General features: G+C 37.2%; 1 protein-coding gene across 6 annotated transcripts in view; it reads right to left on the bottom strand.

Moving 5' to 3' along the window:
* The window catches only part of gulp1a (GULP PTB domain containing engulfment adaptor 1a), a 125,835-nt gene extending 114,050 nt beyond the window's left edge, over positions 1–11,785 (bottom strand). Inside the window, exons 1-2 of one of the 6 annotated variants that reach the window (XM_059032186.1) lie at positions 11,657–11,782; positions 7,531–7,618 (exon numbers count right to left, since the gene is read on the bottom strand). The gene's annotated coding sequence lies outside the window, so the exon portion shown is untranslated. Of the gene's footprint in view, positions 1–7,530; positions 7,619–11,656 lie in introns of all 6 variants that reach the window. The other 5 variants (XM_059032187.1, XM_034003085.3, XM_034003050.3 and 2 more) reach the window with 5 other exon arrangements.
* Positions 11,786–15,204: the final 3,419 nt, after the last annotated feature.

Here is a 15,204-nt window from a genome sequence, read left to right as displayed (position 1 = left end):
TGATAGTAAAATTGCACGTGCATGTACAGTACATCCCCACCAAATTGATCCAACCTGTCAGTCTCACACATTCATTTTTTTGTTACCTATACTTTATACTACTACAACTGTAATAATCTGTTTAACAGCCTAATTAGGCATATCCTAAAAGGCAGTGACTTTAATCTGAACTCCCTGGTAGAGCAAGTACATTTGGTTCCTTGCTGTTTTAAAAGGGCCCTAAAAGTAATTATATTCAAGAATGAAGCCAATTTTTGTGTTTTGTGGAGGTCACTAATAACACACATTCCAAATAGACAAACAGATTTATCTCTTGGATATTAAATTAACATATTATCAGAAAGCATGGATTTATCAAATAGCAGTATAGCCCATAAAGTTAGGTCAGAAAGAGTCCATGTTGATTTAGACTTATATCCGCTTGCTAGACTGTATCTTTTTCCGAGATTATGGGGTTTTCATTATCACTTTCATTTTGAATTTCATTACAATTTATAGAGGCCTTTTCTTTTACGTGATGTTTGCTCCAGAATACAAATTAAAGATGCTGACAAGAAAGTGTTTCAACAATATCATCTTCAATTCTGAAGCTCGATCAATATCTTAAAGCAAATTCAAGACAGATACATAAACAGATATAGATAAATACATTACCAGCTTCAATAACATTTTTCAGATTTACAGTACACGTTAACCTGAATAAACCATTTTTTTATCGTCTTTTAGATGATTTGATTTATTTTCTTATAGGACAGATAATACACAACTTAAGCCTTTTAGATTGAGAGGTAGCTTTTCTATCACTTATTAACACAACTGACAGACTGACAAAATATTTATAACAGGACATTATTTATTTATTTATGCCCACTTTATCTTTCAGGAGAAGACTCACACCACAGCATTTTTAGGAGTTCCATTAACCTTTAAACAACTATACCATATGCACCAACTGTCCCTAAAAAGGAGGCTGTGTGGTCCAGTGGTTTGTTTGGTACCTGGTTCAAATCCCACCTCAGCCACTGACTCATTGTGTGACCCTGAGCAAGTCACTTAACCTCCTTGTGCTCTGTCTTTCGGGTGAGACATAATTGTAAGTGACTCTGCAGCTGATGCATAGTTCACACACCCTAGTCTCTGTAAGTCGCCTTGGATAAAGGCGTCTGGTAAATAAACAAATAATAATAATAATAAAAATGTTTTCTAAACTGCAATTTTGAAACACACCTGTGCTTTCCAGGTGTATATCAAACTATAATTGTAACAACCTGTAAAAATTACAAGTTCCACATGGTGGTTTTAAAAAACACACAATGGCCTAATTACCAAACTAAACTAAAGTATTTTCTCGAGTATAAGTCAAGAAATTTAAAACCCAAAACACAATCCTGAAGTTGGGAGGATGTCGACTAATACACGAGCAAACATATTAACCGATATACAATTTATAGTAAAAGCCTATATTTACTGATTGCGATGACTGGCAGCAGCATGAATGCTATGGAGGAGCATAATAATAATAATAATAATAATAATAATAATAATAATAATAATAACGTTACCTTTTCTATTGAGTGACCCTGCAGCATAGTGCTTCTATGGGAAACAGCAGCACCTACATTGTTGTGGGCAAACCCTGTTGCCCTCATTGCCAGAACAAATGCTTCTAATTTCTCTCAAATCAAAATGCAAACATCTCAAGATTCGGCAAAAACGATTCTGTGACATTGTCTATATATATAAAAAAAAAATAATGAATCCCAGGTTTGTTTATATCCAGGAGGTGTCACGTAAATCAGTTGCAGTTTCATTGAATTACAGCCAGACCTCAATTTATGCCCATCAAGTTCTTTGGCTACCAAGGTCTTTAAGAAATAGAGTAGAATGAATACAAATTTTTGTCTTCATATGAAAATTAATTTATTAACCCTGCCAGTTATTTATGTTAAATAAATGTTGCGAAAATCGTAGTATTACATTCATATTCATCAGGAAAAACATAATTCAAGGTTGGCTTTGTTTTTCTAAAGCACTTGTTAAATAACCCCAGGTTAATGAAACTACTGCTGATGTCTGCTTTCCCTAAGTTAATACTCCTTGTGCTTGGCCTAAATCCCCTTGTTTTATCATCAACAGGTAATAACCTTTATACTGCTGAGCACTACAGGATTACCCTGCCCTTGTGGTACTGGGTTGAACCAGTGAATATTAAAAGGATGAAATAAGAACAGAAAACACTACTGGCAAAAAATATAAAATATAGCTTAAGTATGCAACCAATGTAGACAAACTATTTCCAATTTTGGGAAGCCGGACTAGAATCAATCACTGGTATCACATTCATATTAAAATATCATATGTAGAAGACAAAAGATTGCTCTTCTGTAGAAGAGCATCAAGCAACTTTTGAGACTGATTTAATTATGCTCGCTGTGTGGAAGTCAATCTAATCAAAAAGACAGATAGAAATGCACAATATCACTGCAGAAGATCAGGAATAATGAAGCTACAGTTCAATGTTAGAATACTTTTGTTGATGCACATCCCAGGTTTGAATCTTATTGTTGCTATCTGGGGGTAAAGCAATATGCAAAAAGTACCAGATTTGATTAACCCCTTGCAACGTATCAACCTAATAGAATGTCATAGAAATTTACCAGGTGCAAAAAATCAGGATTACAGTATTTGTATTCAAGATAAAATGTGAGTAGACGACAACTATCGAGATATTACTGGTCTGTACAAAAGCAGCCCACAGTTAAAAGTATAACATTAATGAATTAGGAATTGATATTTGACTTCCAATTCAACATTTGAAGTCTACAGTATCCTTCAGAAAAACCCAATGTATTTCTTAAATGGTGAAAATAATTCCTATTGGAGCAAAAGCTTAGTAAATCTGGCCCATGTTGACCCAATGACCACAACGAGCAACTAAAAACATTTTTCAACAAATGATTTTTGATTATGATAAACATATTTCCAACTAATATTTTACAAACTGAAATAAAACCACAACAAAATGTTTACAAAATGATTGATATACAGTACCTGCAGAATGGTTAATATTTATGGCAACAGGGAAATGAATGACAAAGTTTTACTTAAAATGGAGTTTACATTCATAACTGACTAAACAAAAGGGCAATACAGAACATATTTAACCTGTAACACTGAAACTGAAAAACAAGGTATGGTTTCTAATAGCTAATAGATCCCAGACAAGAATCTAGACAACTCTTAGATGATCCCAATAAAATCACCAGTATACAAGACTTGGCAACCCATTACATAAAATGTGCTTTCTGTGATCTGTCTGAATCTGTCTTCACTCAGCATCCAATATATACTCTGGTCCAGTTCCCTAAAAAGTATGTCTTTGTTGACTAATTTTAGGATTGAAAAAAAGTTTCACATTTGCTCAAACCATTCTATCTTATAGGCTAAATAGGTGTGGATACCTTATAGGGATGGGAATTTTAAAACGTTTAAACTCTACAGAAGTGGTTAAACGTTGAATAATATGCTAGACGTATTACCGGTCACATGACAAATTTCACCAAATGCATATTTTATAATGTATTCATGTTAGTAATTTATCATCATATATAGTAGTCTGTCGCTTATCCGACTGCTGTGGTGCCACAGTAAGGGCGGATATTATAAAAAAGAAGGGGTTTGGCAATTGCCTCCAAGTAGTTTTTCTAATTGGTGCAACAGAAAGATTGACACTGGGGCGGGTTTTATTCTCAGTCGATCTAGCTCTTCATTGGTGAACTCTGTGTTCATGCTCTAGTAGGCTCTATCCAGTCCACGGGGGTATGAAAGTTAATGCCAAGCGTTTTTTCTGACGTTTGTTATATATTTTTAATAAAATGGCATCTCTAAACAAAGGAACGAGGCAAAGACACATTTATTATTATTATTATTTATTATTATTTATTTCTTAGCAGACGCCCTTATCCAGGGCGACTTACAATCGTAAGCAAATACATTTCAAGTGTTACAATACAAGTAATACAATAAGAGCAAGAAATACAATAACTTTTGTTCAAGCAAAGTACAAGTGTGACAAACCACAATTCAATAATACAGCAGATAATAGTGATAGTGACATCAGGATATGATTAAATAGTGATAGTTACATCAGGATATGATTAAATACAAAGTACTACAGGTTAAACACTTGGCAGATTACAGTATTCTGAAGTACAGGATTAAATGCAGTAAAATAGGGGGCAGATAAGAGCAAAATAAAGCACATTTAAATGAAGGGTGATAGTGTCCCAGGATACAAACAGAGGAGTTCTACAGGTGCTCTTTGAAGAGGTGAGTCTTAAGGAGGCGCCGGAATGTGGTCAGGGACTGGGCAGTCCTGACATCTGTAGGAAGGTCATTCCACCACTGCGGAGCAAGGGTGGAGGAGCGGGCTCTGGAGGCAGGGGAGCGTAGCGGAGGTAGAGCTAGTCTCCTAGTGCAGGCAGAGCGGAGAGGTCGAGTGGGGGTGTAGGGGGAGATGAGGGTCAGGAGGTAGCTGGGTGCAGTCTGGTCAAGGCATCTGTAGGCTAGTACAAGAGTCTTGAACTGGATGCGAGCGGTGATCGGGAGCCAGTGGAGCGAGCGGAGTAGTGGAGTAGCGTGGGCGAAGCGAGGCAGAGAGAATGCCAGGCGGGCAGCAGAGTTCTAGATGAGCTGGAGCGGACGGGTGGCGGACGCAGGGAGGCCAGCCAGGAGGGAATTGCAGTAGTCTAGGCGGGAGAGTACCAGGGCCTGGACCAGGAGCTGGGTAGCATAGTTGGTGAGGAAGGGTCGGATTCTTCGGATGTTGCTCAGGAAGAATCAGAGTGGAGATGTGCTGGGAATAAGAGAGGCAGGGGTCCAGGGTGACTCCAAGGTTCTTAGCTGAGGAAGAGGGAGAGAGTGTGGTAGATTCCAGAGGAACAGAGATAGAGAGATCAGAGGAGGGGGAGGAGGAGGGAAAGAAAAGGAGGACAGATTTAGAGAGGTTGAGTTTGAGGTGATGCGAGTGCATCCAGGAGGAAATAGCAGACAGACAGGTAGAGATACGGGAGGAGATGGTGGAGTCAGAGGTGGGGAAGGAGAGGAAAATCTGAGCATCATCAGCATAGAAATGGTATGAGAAACCATAGGATGCGATGAGGGGGCCCAGGGAGCGGGTGTAGAGAGAGAACAGGAGAGGACCCAAGACTGCCTTGGGGGACCCCAGTTAAGAGAGGGTGAGGTGTGGAGGTTGCTCCACGCCAGGTTACCTGGTAAGTGCGGTTGGAGAGGTAGGAGGAGAACCAGGCCAGAGCAGTGCCAGAGATCCCCAGGTCAGCAAGAGATGATAGTAGAATAGAATGATCAACAGTGTCAAAGGCAGCAGAGAGGTCGAGGAGAATTAGGACAGAGGAGAGAGAGGCAGCTCGGGCACACTTAAGTGAGTTGGTGACAGACAGGAGGGCGGTTTCAGTGGAGTGGGCAGAGGTTTTTTTGAAGAACTGGACAACTGTAAAGTTTTTTTGAAGAACTGGACAATAAAACGTGGAATGTAAATAATTATTCCAAACAAAATTGCCATACCACAAAAACAGAAGTTCAATGCTTCGCCATTTGAAATGAAAACGTTCAGAAATGACTGTGGATGTAGTACCTAATGGCAGTAAAAAGAAAACATCCATAACAGAACACTCTAGATGGCGATTGACATTTATTTAGCCCTTACATCCCTGTGAATACATATACTAGTTAATTTTGAGAATTAAAATGATCAAATACCCATTGCGCCTTTTTTTTTTTTTTTTTAGATTCTATTGATTTTTTAGTATTACATGCAGGACAGCCGCTATAAGATTGTTACCTTTATTAAAAATGTGCACAGATAAATATACTGGTTAATCAACTAATGCCCATAAATTAACCTATCAAAAATTTGAATTGAGTGACAGCCCTAATTTCAGTATCTACTTTGGTGTGTATGTGTTTTCTTTCATTTTTTTTTTTTTTTTTTACTTTGTAGTTAAGTCTTTGCGATGTTAAAACATTATTTGCTTATTTAGGGTTTCTTTGCTTAGAAAATACTAACCAGGGCCGTCAGTTCACATCAGAATGTAATATAAAGAGTGTGTGTGTGTATGTAGATATGATTTAAATGCTGACACCTGCATAGCATTTAAACGTTCATAAAAATGTACCAAAAGCACATCCTTAACACCTTAACCTATTGTCATAACTTGAGACCTGCAATTAGTCTAATGTTCTTCTCTGAAACCCGTGCATTATCCATCATTCACACCACATAGAATACATTCTTAATCCCATAATTGTGTCCATGGGTTTCACCTGATTTGGCAAACTAAGGAATAATTTGAATAAAAAATAGGAAGTAAAAAACAACAATAAAACAATGTATTAAATAACTGCATACTTATTATAATGCCTCAGAGAGAATTCCTCAGGGAATAATTAATATTTCAAATATTGCAAGCACAATGTTTGAGTTCAATTGTGAAATGTGATTATACAGAAATCCTCATTTGAAACACAAAAATGATTTTAAAAAAGCAAGGTACAATGAGCACATGCTGTGAAAATAGACCAAATAAATAAATAAATAAATAAATAAATAATGTAATTAAAACTCATAAATGATTGGTCTGGTGCCATATAAAATCGAAAAATGTGTCTCCGAACCTGGAATTACTCACCAGAAAACAGAGACAGGTTTCATTTTTGACTTATGTTTCATTTTGATTGAAGTACCACTGGGATGTGCAGGTTTGATGTTTTGAGGCATTTTGTTTTGATATATGTGACCTTAACAGTATAGCCATATAATTTTATACTATTACTTTGAATATGGTTTTGTACTGTATATCTGCTTTCAGAATCACTACATTATCAGCCAACTGAACAATCCAGCGACTTCTTTTTTAATAGGAAATTTAGCAACTTTTTTGATGTTTAGCAGTGTTTCACAGGCCATTAAAACTGATGAACATAATGCCTTCAGGAACTAGATGATTCCCAACAGTTATAAACTCAGTCACACTAAATAATGTCTGTACCTAAAGGCATTGACAAGAGGCATTGTCTCTTGTCCTTCTACATGTATTTAAAAATCAAAGTCATACTGATGGTAGCTGCTGCTTCATAATGGATTATGGCTGTGTGTGTGGATGAAAACACCTGCCATAACACTGTCTGCAATGTCTAACTAAATCTGGAGAGATTCCTCAATGATTACAAGATAAAACTCCAGCTAAGTTTTTTTTACTAGACCAATCATCCCCCATTACATTATTTGCATAATATAAACCACATTTTATTAAACATAAAAGACCAGGCTATTCACACCACAACCTTATTGTAGCCGCTAGTCTGTCATGTGACAGGATATTAATTCTAGGTTGAAGCAGGGTACAGTTTTGTACACTCTACAGAAACAAGGTATAATATGAACATCTAGTTCTGTTGAGAGGAACTCACCGTCCAAGTGCATACATTAGGCTGAATCATATTGGTGCTCACCTCATTCAAACACCACAAGCAGACAGGATACACAGGCAATGGAACTCAATCTGTCATCAAGAAACTCAAACCACGTCAACTTGAAACACTGGAAAGAATATCAGAGGGATGTGTAATTGACAACTTCTTTCTTTGTTTGATAGTTGCTTGAGACCCAGTAATTTTTGCTATACTGTGGCACTACTGTCTGCCACAGCTGGAGTTAATATTGGAAGTCTTTCTGCTATACTCAAATAGTATTTCCTTTACTGTTTGAAGCTACATTTTAATTGTGCAATGTAAACTTCAATTCCTTGATCAAAATACAACTGATTTGAAGACTTGACTTGCAGAGAATCATGTAGCAACCCCAACAAATTACTGATACTCCATACATTGATGTCATAAATTGATGTCAGAAATTGTCAGTTTTACCCATTTGCGATTGTACCAAATGCCCAAGTTATTTTGTTATGTTACTGAACCAGAGGCTACATTTGAATTGGGCTTCGACTGTATTATCTCTTTTTAAAGCATGATTAACGGTTTTGTTCAAATATCTGTGGAAAGCCCAGCTTGAGGCACATTCTTAAAAATGTGTTTCCAAGTCTAGTCTGCTCTTTGGGCATAAGATAATGTTACAAGTTGCTGTATAAATGAAGATTAAATCAATGGACTAACCAATTGAATTCAGTCAGAATGGTGGTCTCTTTTTGTAAGATGGTTATTTATGAAGGTTTATAAAAAGAAACACTTTTTGGCAACAGTTTGTCAAAAGATGGTGTTTCACCTTAGAATCTAAAAAAAATAAAAAATAGACCGTGCAAGCGTGGTATGCGTAGTCTGCTTCTCTTAAAGGAAAGAATGGTACCGGAGACTGGTAAAACATGCCAGAATTAATTGGGTTGTGAGCTGAAAAGCCTGAACTGTCTGAACACGGTGCCATATGGTCACCATATGGTTTCATCCTGTCCCGTTCATTTCTGTGGTCTAAAACAACCTGTTTTTATTGAAGTAGTGACAATGTTATATACTGTGTTTTGTGCTGAAATGCATGGTCTGTGCAATCAACAGAGCAGTACAGTACTAAACTGGGCATCCCTGCAAGCTGTAATTCTGTAACAGTCTACAGCAGAAACACCTGTGATGCAAATTGCTCATAAAATTAGTAATAGTAAGCCAAGGGCTATACACCCACCATGTTTCCATTTATATAATTTCTATATCAAGTTAAGCCCTGAATGACCCAGTTTTAGTACGTCCTCAGGCCGCATTAAATGTAATATTTTTCAGGAAGGTTAATATTTCAACAAAGACCAATAAACGAGTTATCGGACAGTTTTCTGTTTATGATTCATAACAACACAGCGTGCAAACTGGCCTCAAAGTTCACCTTTAAATTTTAATGCTTTATCACTGTATTTAAAACCAAGAACGTATGGTTTACAACTAGGGGTGCAACAATTAATCAATGCAACCCAGTTTGAAGTTTCTTGTTGCCGGTTAGCATCAAAACCTTGAGTGTGTGAGAGTGCGCATCTTTTAGTGCTAGTACGGATACACTCTTTAAGCATCTACATTCGTGCTGGACAAGCCAAATCAGAAGTAGGCCTATTGTATTCATGTTTTCTTGACTTAAAAATGAAGACAACACGTTTGTTTTTGTTTAGTTTTTTAAATCTACTAAATCCTTTGCCTTCTTTTGTTTCAAATCATGTTATGTTTGGATTATATGGCAAAATTATATAAAAAGAAGCTGAATTTAGTAAGATAATTAAATTAGTCAGGATTTGTGAGATTAATTCAAATGTTTTGCTTTTGATCATAAAATGCTAACAGTAATGAACACCCATCATTCAGATAGAAATTACTTGTGTTAAAATATAGTATTTTGTATTATTACTACAAAGTTACAGGGAGATGTGATGCGGACGTACACATATTCTTTTAAGTTGTTAAACTCAAGTCCTTTGTATTTCTTTTTTTATAATCGGAAATGTTCTAATCTGAATACAAGTTGTGCCTTTTTGTTTAACTATTATGCACAACAGTGTTTTTAGTTTTTGGATCTTCTGTTAAAAAAACTAATGCCTGTTCTTTATTTTGAAAAATAAAACATCAATGCATCGATTGTCATTGATAAATGTCTATACGATAATCGAATACGAAATTAGGGTATCGATTGCATCACTATTTACAACAGACTTACATGTTGAGCTTCCTGACTATTAGTAGCAGGAATATCTGTGAAGAAGAAGCAGAAGAAATAATTCAGCATACATTGGTTAAGTAATTTTTGTCTGTTGTATGTCCATGTCTTCCTTAAGACTACTCTATAATAGTCTGTAATTTACACAATCTAATCCTATAAGGATCTCATTATATCCAAGGGCAACAAATATAAAAGCAGACTAAAATTCGTCAGCTGTAATTAATAGACCAGTTAACAGACAATGCCTGATGCGATATTCACATCGGGCAGTGTATTACACTTTGCCCAAATTAGTGTGAGCCAAATCTCTATGTATGACCTAACTATGTCAGCCATAACAGGTAAGAGGTCAATGTCAAGGTCAGCAGCATATTTAAATATGATGGTGTCTGACACTGAGATTTTGATACTGCAGCGGTGGCAGCTTTATTAAATTACCGACATGTAAAGGTTATTTTTTCTTGTACAATAAGTTATCAAACTTGACCGAGGAAATCACAGAATTAAGTTAGTATCTGAAATGGTTTATGAGAGATTAGCGACTTCACTAAAGCAAACACCCCTCACAGGGATGCTTTATTGACAAGGAAACCCAAACAAAAGCAAAGGGTATTCATGAGAGGGTGACATCAATTATTTCAAAATTATATTTGTGATTTGAAAATAGGAACACCTATGAAAAGTGTGTAAATTGTACAGTAAAGTATAGTAAATATTATCCCATTCTCTTGTAAATGGAACACCACTGCTTGACATTGTCACAGACACCCTCTAATGCTGAATCTAATGGCAGCAATTAAGGTAGTATTCAGCTAATGTAGACTAAATTATTATAATTAGGGTCTTGCTACAGTTGTACAAAGCAAACAAACAATATTGATCAAATTATTGATTTAATTTGCATTACCAGCATGCAGTTTCTTTGCTAAATATGTTAAGCTAACAAAGTTTAAAAGAAAAACAATAAACTAATTGTGTCAAATAATTGCATGTTGTTTTTATTCGGAATGCGCAAAAAGACAATGAATTAGGAAAAGCAGAATTTGCTACATTGGGATTTATTTGTTTAGCACGCAGACGTTGTCACAACATAAAGGCATCATAAATGCATTGTTGCAGTAGGCGATACACATTGCAAATGTAATGCCACAGCACGAGTCCAGTACTATTTTGGTAATGCAAATAGTATTTGAATGACGAGAATGCAGCTGCAATTGTCTCATTAAAGCAGATTTATATTATTATGTATGATGCTGTGAACGTTATACTTTTAAAAGCACAACTAAAACGGTGACAATAAAGCATTAAACTAACTCAAACAGACAATGTCGAAAAATACAATAGTTTCCTCATTTACAATGTGTTACTGTTCTTTTTTCAGTTATAAAAATCAAGAGACGTGCTTGAAGGACTTGCACGAGATGATTTAACTTCAAATGTTAAATCATCGGTCATCAAAACCCTGGTATAGTGGTTTGAGTGTTTCTGACGAGTTCACGTCGATTCCTCGAACTTTCTCTGTACGCTACACTGCTCGCTTTCGAATTCCATCAATTCCCATGTAAAGTGCTGGCAGGAGGTGCCACCGTTTTACCAATACACCTCTACAATAAACTGTCACTAAATAGGGCAAACAAGGGTTGAACGGATCTCGTCTGCAAGAAAGGATTATTTGTACTCACACGACACTGCAGTCAACTAAATAACACAGCAAGGGCTCTGATACACACTTCACATTAAAAACCAGCAGCAGACGAAACTTTTTTTTCTAAAACTGTAAATAAATACTGTATTTGTTTTGTAGTTTTCCAATTCAGATGTGCAAAAACTAAACTAAACTAAACTAGTGCCATGCGACTGTTCCTTGCAGCCATCGTCGTTCTTCTGATTTACTTTGCAAGCAAGAAATACACAGGGAATAAACCGCACACTTACCAGAAGGAATGCAGCAGTTGCCTGTTTCTTCCTAACGCTGCTCGCTCTCGTTTCGAAGCGCGCTCACAATCCTCCCCCCATCACCACAGATGCTGGAAAAGTTTAATGACGTCACCCTGCACAGGTCAGGCGCCGCTATTCCACAGGAATTGCCAGACAGCTGCTGACTTAAAGACACAGTACGACAAGTTAACTTGATCGAGAAAATATATATCCAAATTGGAATATGATGAAGATGGTATATATATATATATATATATATATATATATATATATATATATATATATATATATATATATATATATATATATGCATCTTATTCCTATGCAACCTGTTACTTAATAGAGTTAGTAGGCAGGAGAAGGGTGATAACCAGTTACTTAATTTACTTAAATGTATTATTTTTGTTAAGATACGGTACCCGCATTTGGTGTAAAATGAAGAATAAATGTCCTGTTCATTTTTTGTTCACAATGTTGTTTGAGTTTTGCATACTGAAATGAAAATAAATAAATAAATGCATTAATTAAACAGCTCCAACTTGGTCCCCTGTATCTCACCTATTGAAAGCATCTCCCCTTGGAGGTCATGAATCCTGTTCACAGTGAGTTGCCTGGGGTGATCTTGGCTAGGGAGCACTTTAAAAGAAAGTGACAGCTCCAGCTACTGTAGTACCTTAATGGAACCCCACAAGCATGTGCAAATTAGGAACATAAGGCTACCCTTTTTACACCTTTGTGAAGTATGCAATCTGTGCATCCACTGGTGGAAAATCCACGTGTTCTGCAGCCAGTGTAGATAGAGGTACGCAATACTAAAAACCAGATGCCAAATAATGAGTAATCAGGCTCTTCTTGATCTACTTTGAACTGAATTGATTCACCACCAGAGTTTTTCAACTACATAAACATCACAGACTCATTTAGCCTTAAACTGATTTTCCGGCTGGAAGAGAACAGGCAACCATTAGTGAGAGGTTACTTGCACACAAGCATTCAAGTACTTTTCAGACATTAGATTCAGCACTGGCCTGATTTCATGAACAAAAGCTAAACAACTCACATATGGTATTGATATCCCATTTCAACCAGCTGATTATGGAGGTTGAAAGTAAAAACAAACATGTTCGTTTTTACTTTTAACCTCAGTAATCAATGAATTACGAATCAAAAATAAGTTGTCATGAGTGCCGACATTCAAAATGCTAACAGTTTATTAGTTCCTGTGAGGTACGCACCTGATTTGTAGTACTTGAGAAGAGGTTTAAATTAAGCGCAAGGGTATATATGGAGTGAGACCAGCTAGTTACAAAAACAGGTTTGGTTTCCACCATTTAAATCTGGGATTAGAGATTCCAAACAGAACAAAAAACATACAGTTTGTTTGTCTGTTTGTTTTTCTCATATCTGTCCATTTTTCTCATATGGACCATCTATCGACAATGGAGTGTAAACCTGTCATGTCTAACAGACCAATCTACAATCATGGGGTTTCCATGCGGGGCAATTTACAAGTGAAATGGCAATGCGCGTGCACGTTTGGGAGAATTACTCATGTAGATTAGGTTTGTGGCTGAAAAAAAACAGCCAAAGAGAGGGATAGGGTAAATCTCATTTATTCGTGTAATTGACAAAAAAACACTGGGGCGCCGAAGCACAGAGCACCAGTTACTGAGGGCTTAAGCACCAAGGTACTGAGCTGTGTGTCTTTGTCTGGGCTGCTTGCAGTCACACAACGAGGAACAGCGTGTAGCTTGCAACGATGTGGAACGTAGCCTACGGACAGTTGCAGTGCAGTCACACAACCAGTGCAGCGCGAAGCTTACAGTGGAGTGGAGCACTCCCTGATGTCGTCTGTATCACGTGCAATACACAACCGGTGCAGCACATAGCTTACAGAGGGGTGAAGCAGTCCCAGATATCGTCTCGATTGCATGCACTCACACAACCGGTGTAGCGCATCGCTTGCAGCGGGGTGGCACAGCTTACAGATGGGAGAAAAAAAGACAGAAGAGAGAGAGAGACTATTTTTTCTTTTTATTATATTATTATATATTTTTGGACCTACACACCACTTTTTGGGTGAGTGGTTCGAATCTGCTCAACATTAAACCTGTAGGGGCACTAGGCCACGCACAGCGAGTGGGCATGCCGAGGTAGCCCAGAGTCCTCGGTTCAACAGTAGCAAGCAGCAGAGCTGGGTCTCGCTGGAGGATAACTTTTCCCTTCCCTTAATATTTACTTTCAAACAGCTGCAAAAAGCAGAGGAAAAGATAGAAATACATGCAGCAAGCTGCAAGGTTAGTAAAAGCAGACTACACTCACCAGATGATGTAGGCTGTTGAAATTATATTTATTTATTTATTATTATTTTTAAACAAAACGCAGCTGTGTAACGTTAAAGTCAGTCTTCAGTTGCTGAGTTTCTGATTCCAGGGAAGTGGCAAGCCGACTTCCAGCAATAAAATTGCAAGGGAACTGCAGAAGAATGAGAGAGAGAGAGAGAGAGAGAGAGAGAGAGAGAGAGAGAGAGAGAGAGAGAGAGAGAGAGAGAGAGAGAGCTCTTAAAGAGTCAAACTGGAAAAAAGGTTATACTTCTTACCTACCTGGTCATGAGAAGGCAAAAGAAGATGCTGTCTCTGCGCAGTGACTATTTATTTCCTCGGTGAGGCGGGACCAAGGACATCACTCCACGGAGGGGGCTACCGGCAGCTTTGATATAAAATGCTCAGTGAATATCTGACAAGCAGGCATATCCCGAAAGTATGGTGTTGGTGGTCATCTTCGAATTGAAAGGGAACCCAAAAAAGCATTTTACACAAGACATTTTTCTCGAGAAATGTTTCAAGCTAAAACAAAACACACATGGAAACTCCACCAATGTTGACTGTTTTTACTAAAAAATTAAATAAAAACACTCCTTTGACATTATTCTGTACTCTTATTACAATTAGAAATGGTCAAAAACTTCAAACAGATTATTTTTATGATGGCCTGATTTATGCGTTCATAACAAACATTTAAAACATTTTTTTTTTTTAAATAATTTACAACAAAACAATAAAGTAAAAAAAAACACTAAACAAACACGCACCCACGCACACACACACACACACACACACACACACACACACACAGATAGTATCACTCTGATAAAGGGTCTTAGTGTTCAACATCATTCAGTATCAGGGTCTCATAAAGCTCAGAAGGTGTAGCACTAGAGTGCTGATAAATGATGTTCTGCTCTGTGATTAATGACTGTTGAATCCCTTTGCAGTACTGCTCCAATGGGACAGTTCATCTAGTTCACCAGTGACAAGTATCATGTTCCAGCAGTTCCATGCCTGTTATTAATATTGTTATTGGAGTTAACCAGAATGTAAACGATAGGACAGGTTTCACATTTGTCTCACTTGCATCCCACCTAGTAGTTGATTTTGTTTCTATGCTAGAGATACATTTTTGCACCTCCGTTGTAATATATTTAGATTGTTTTAAAAATGTATGTACTGCTGGATACCTTAAACTAGAACTGAAACACTGGACTG

The sequence above is a fragment of the Acipenser ruthenus genome, chromosome 10 (genome assembly GCF_902713425.1).
Source record: "Acipenser ruthenus chromosome 10, fAciRut3.2 maternal haplotype, whole genome shotgun sequence".
NCBI classification, from domain to species: domain Eukaryota; kingdom Metazoa; phylum Chordata; class Actinopteri; order Acipenseriformes; family Acipenseridae; genus Acipenser; species Acipenser ruthenus.
Note: the sequence above shows the minus strand (reverse complement) of the source record. Positions and strands in the feature narration are given on the sequence as shown.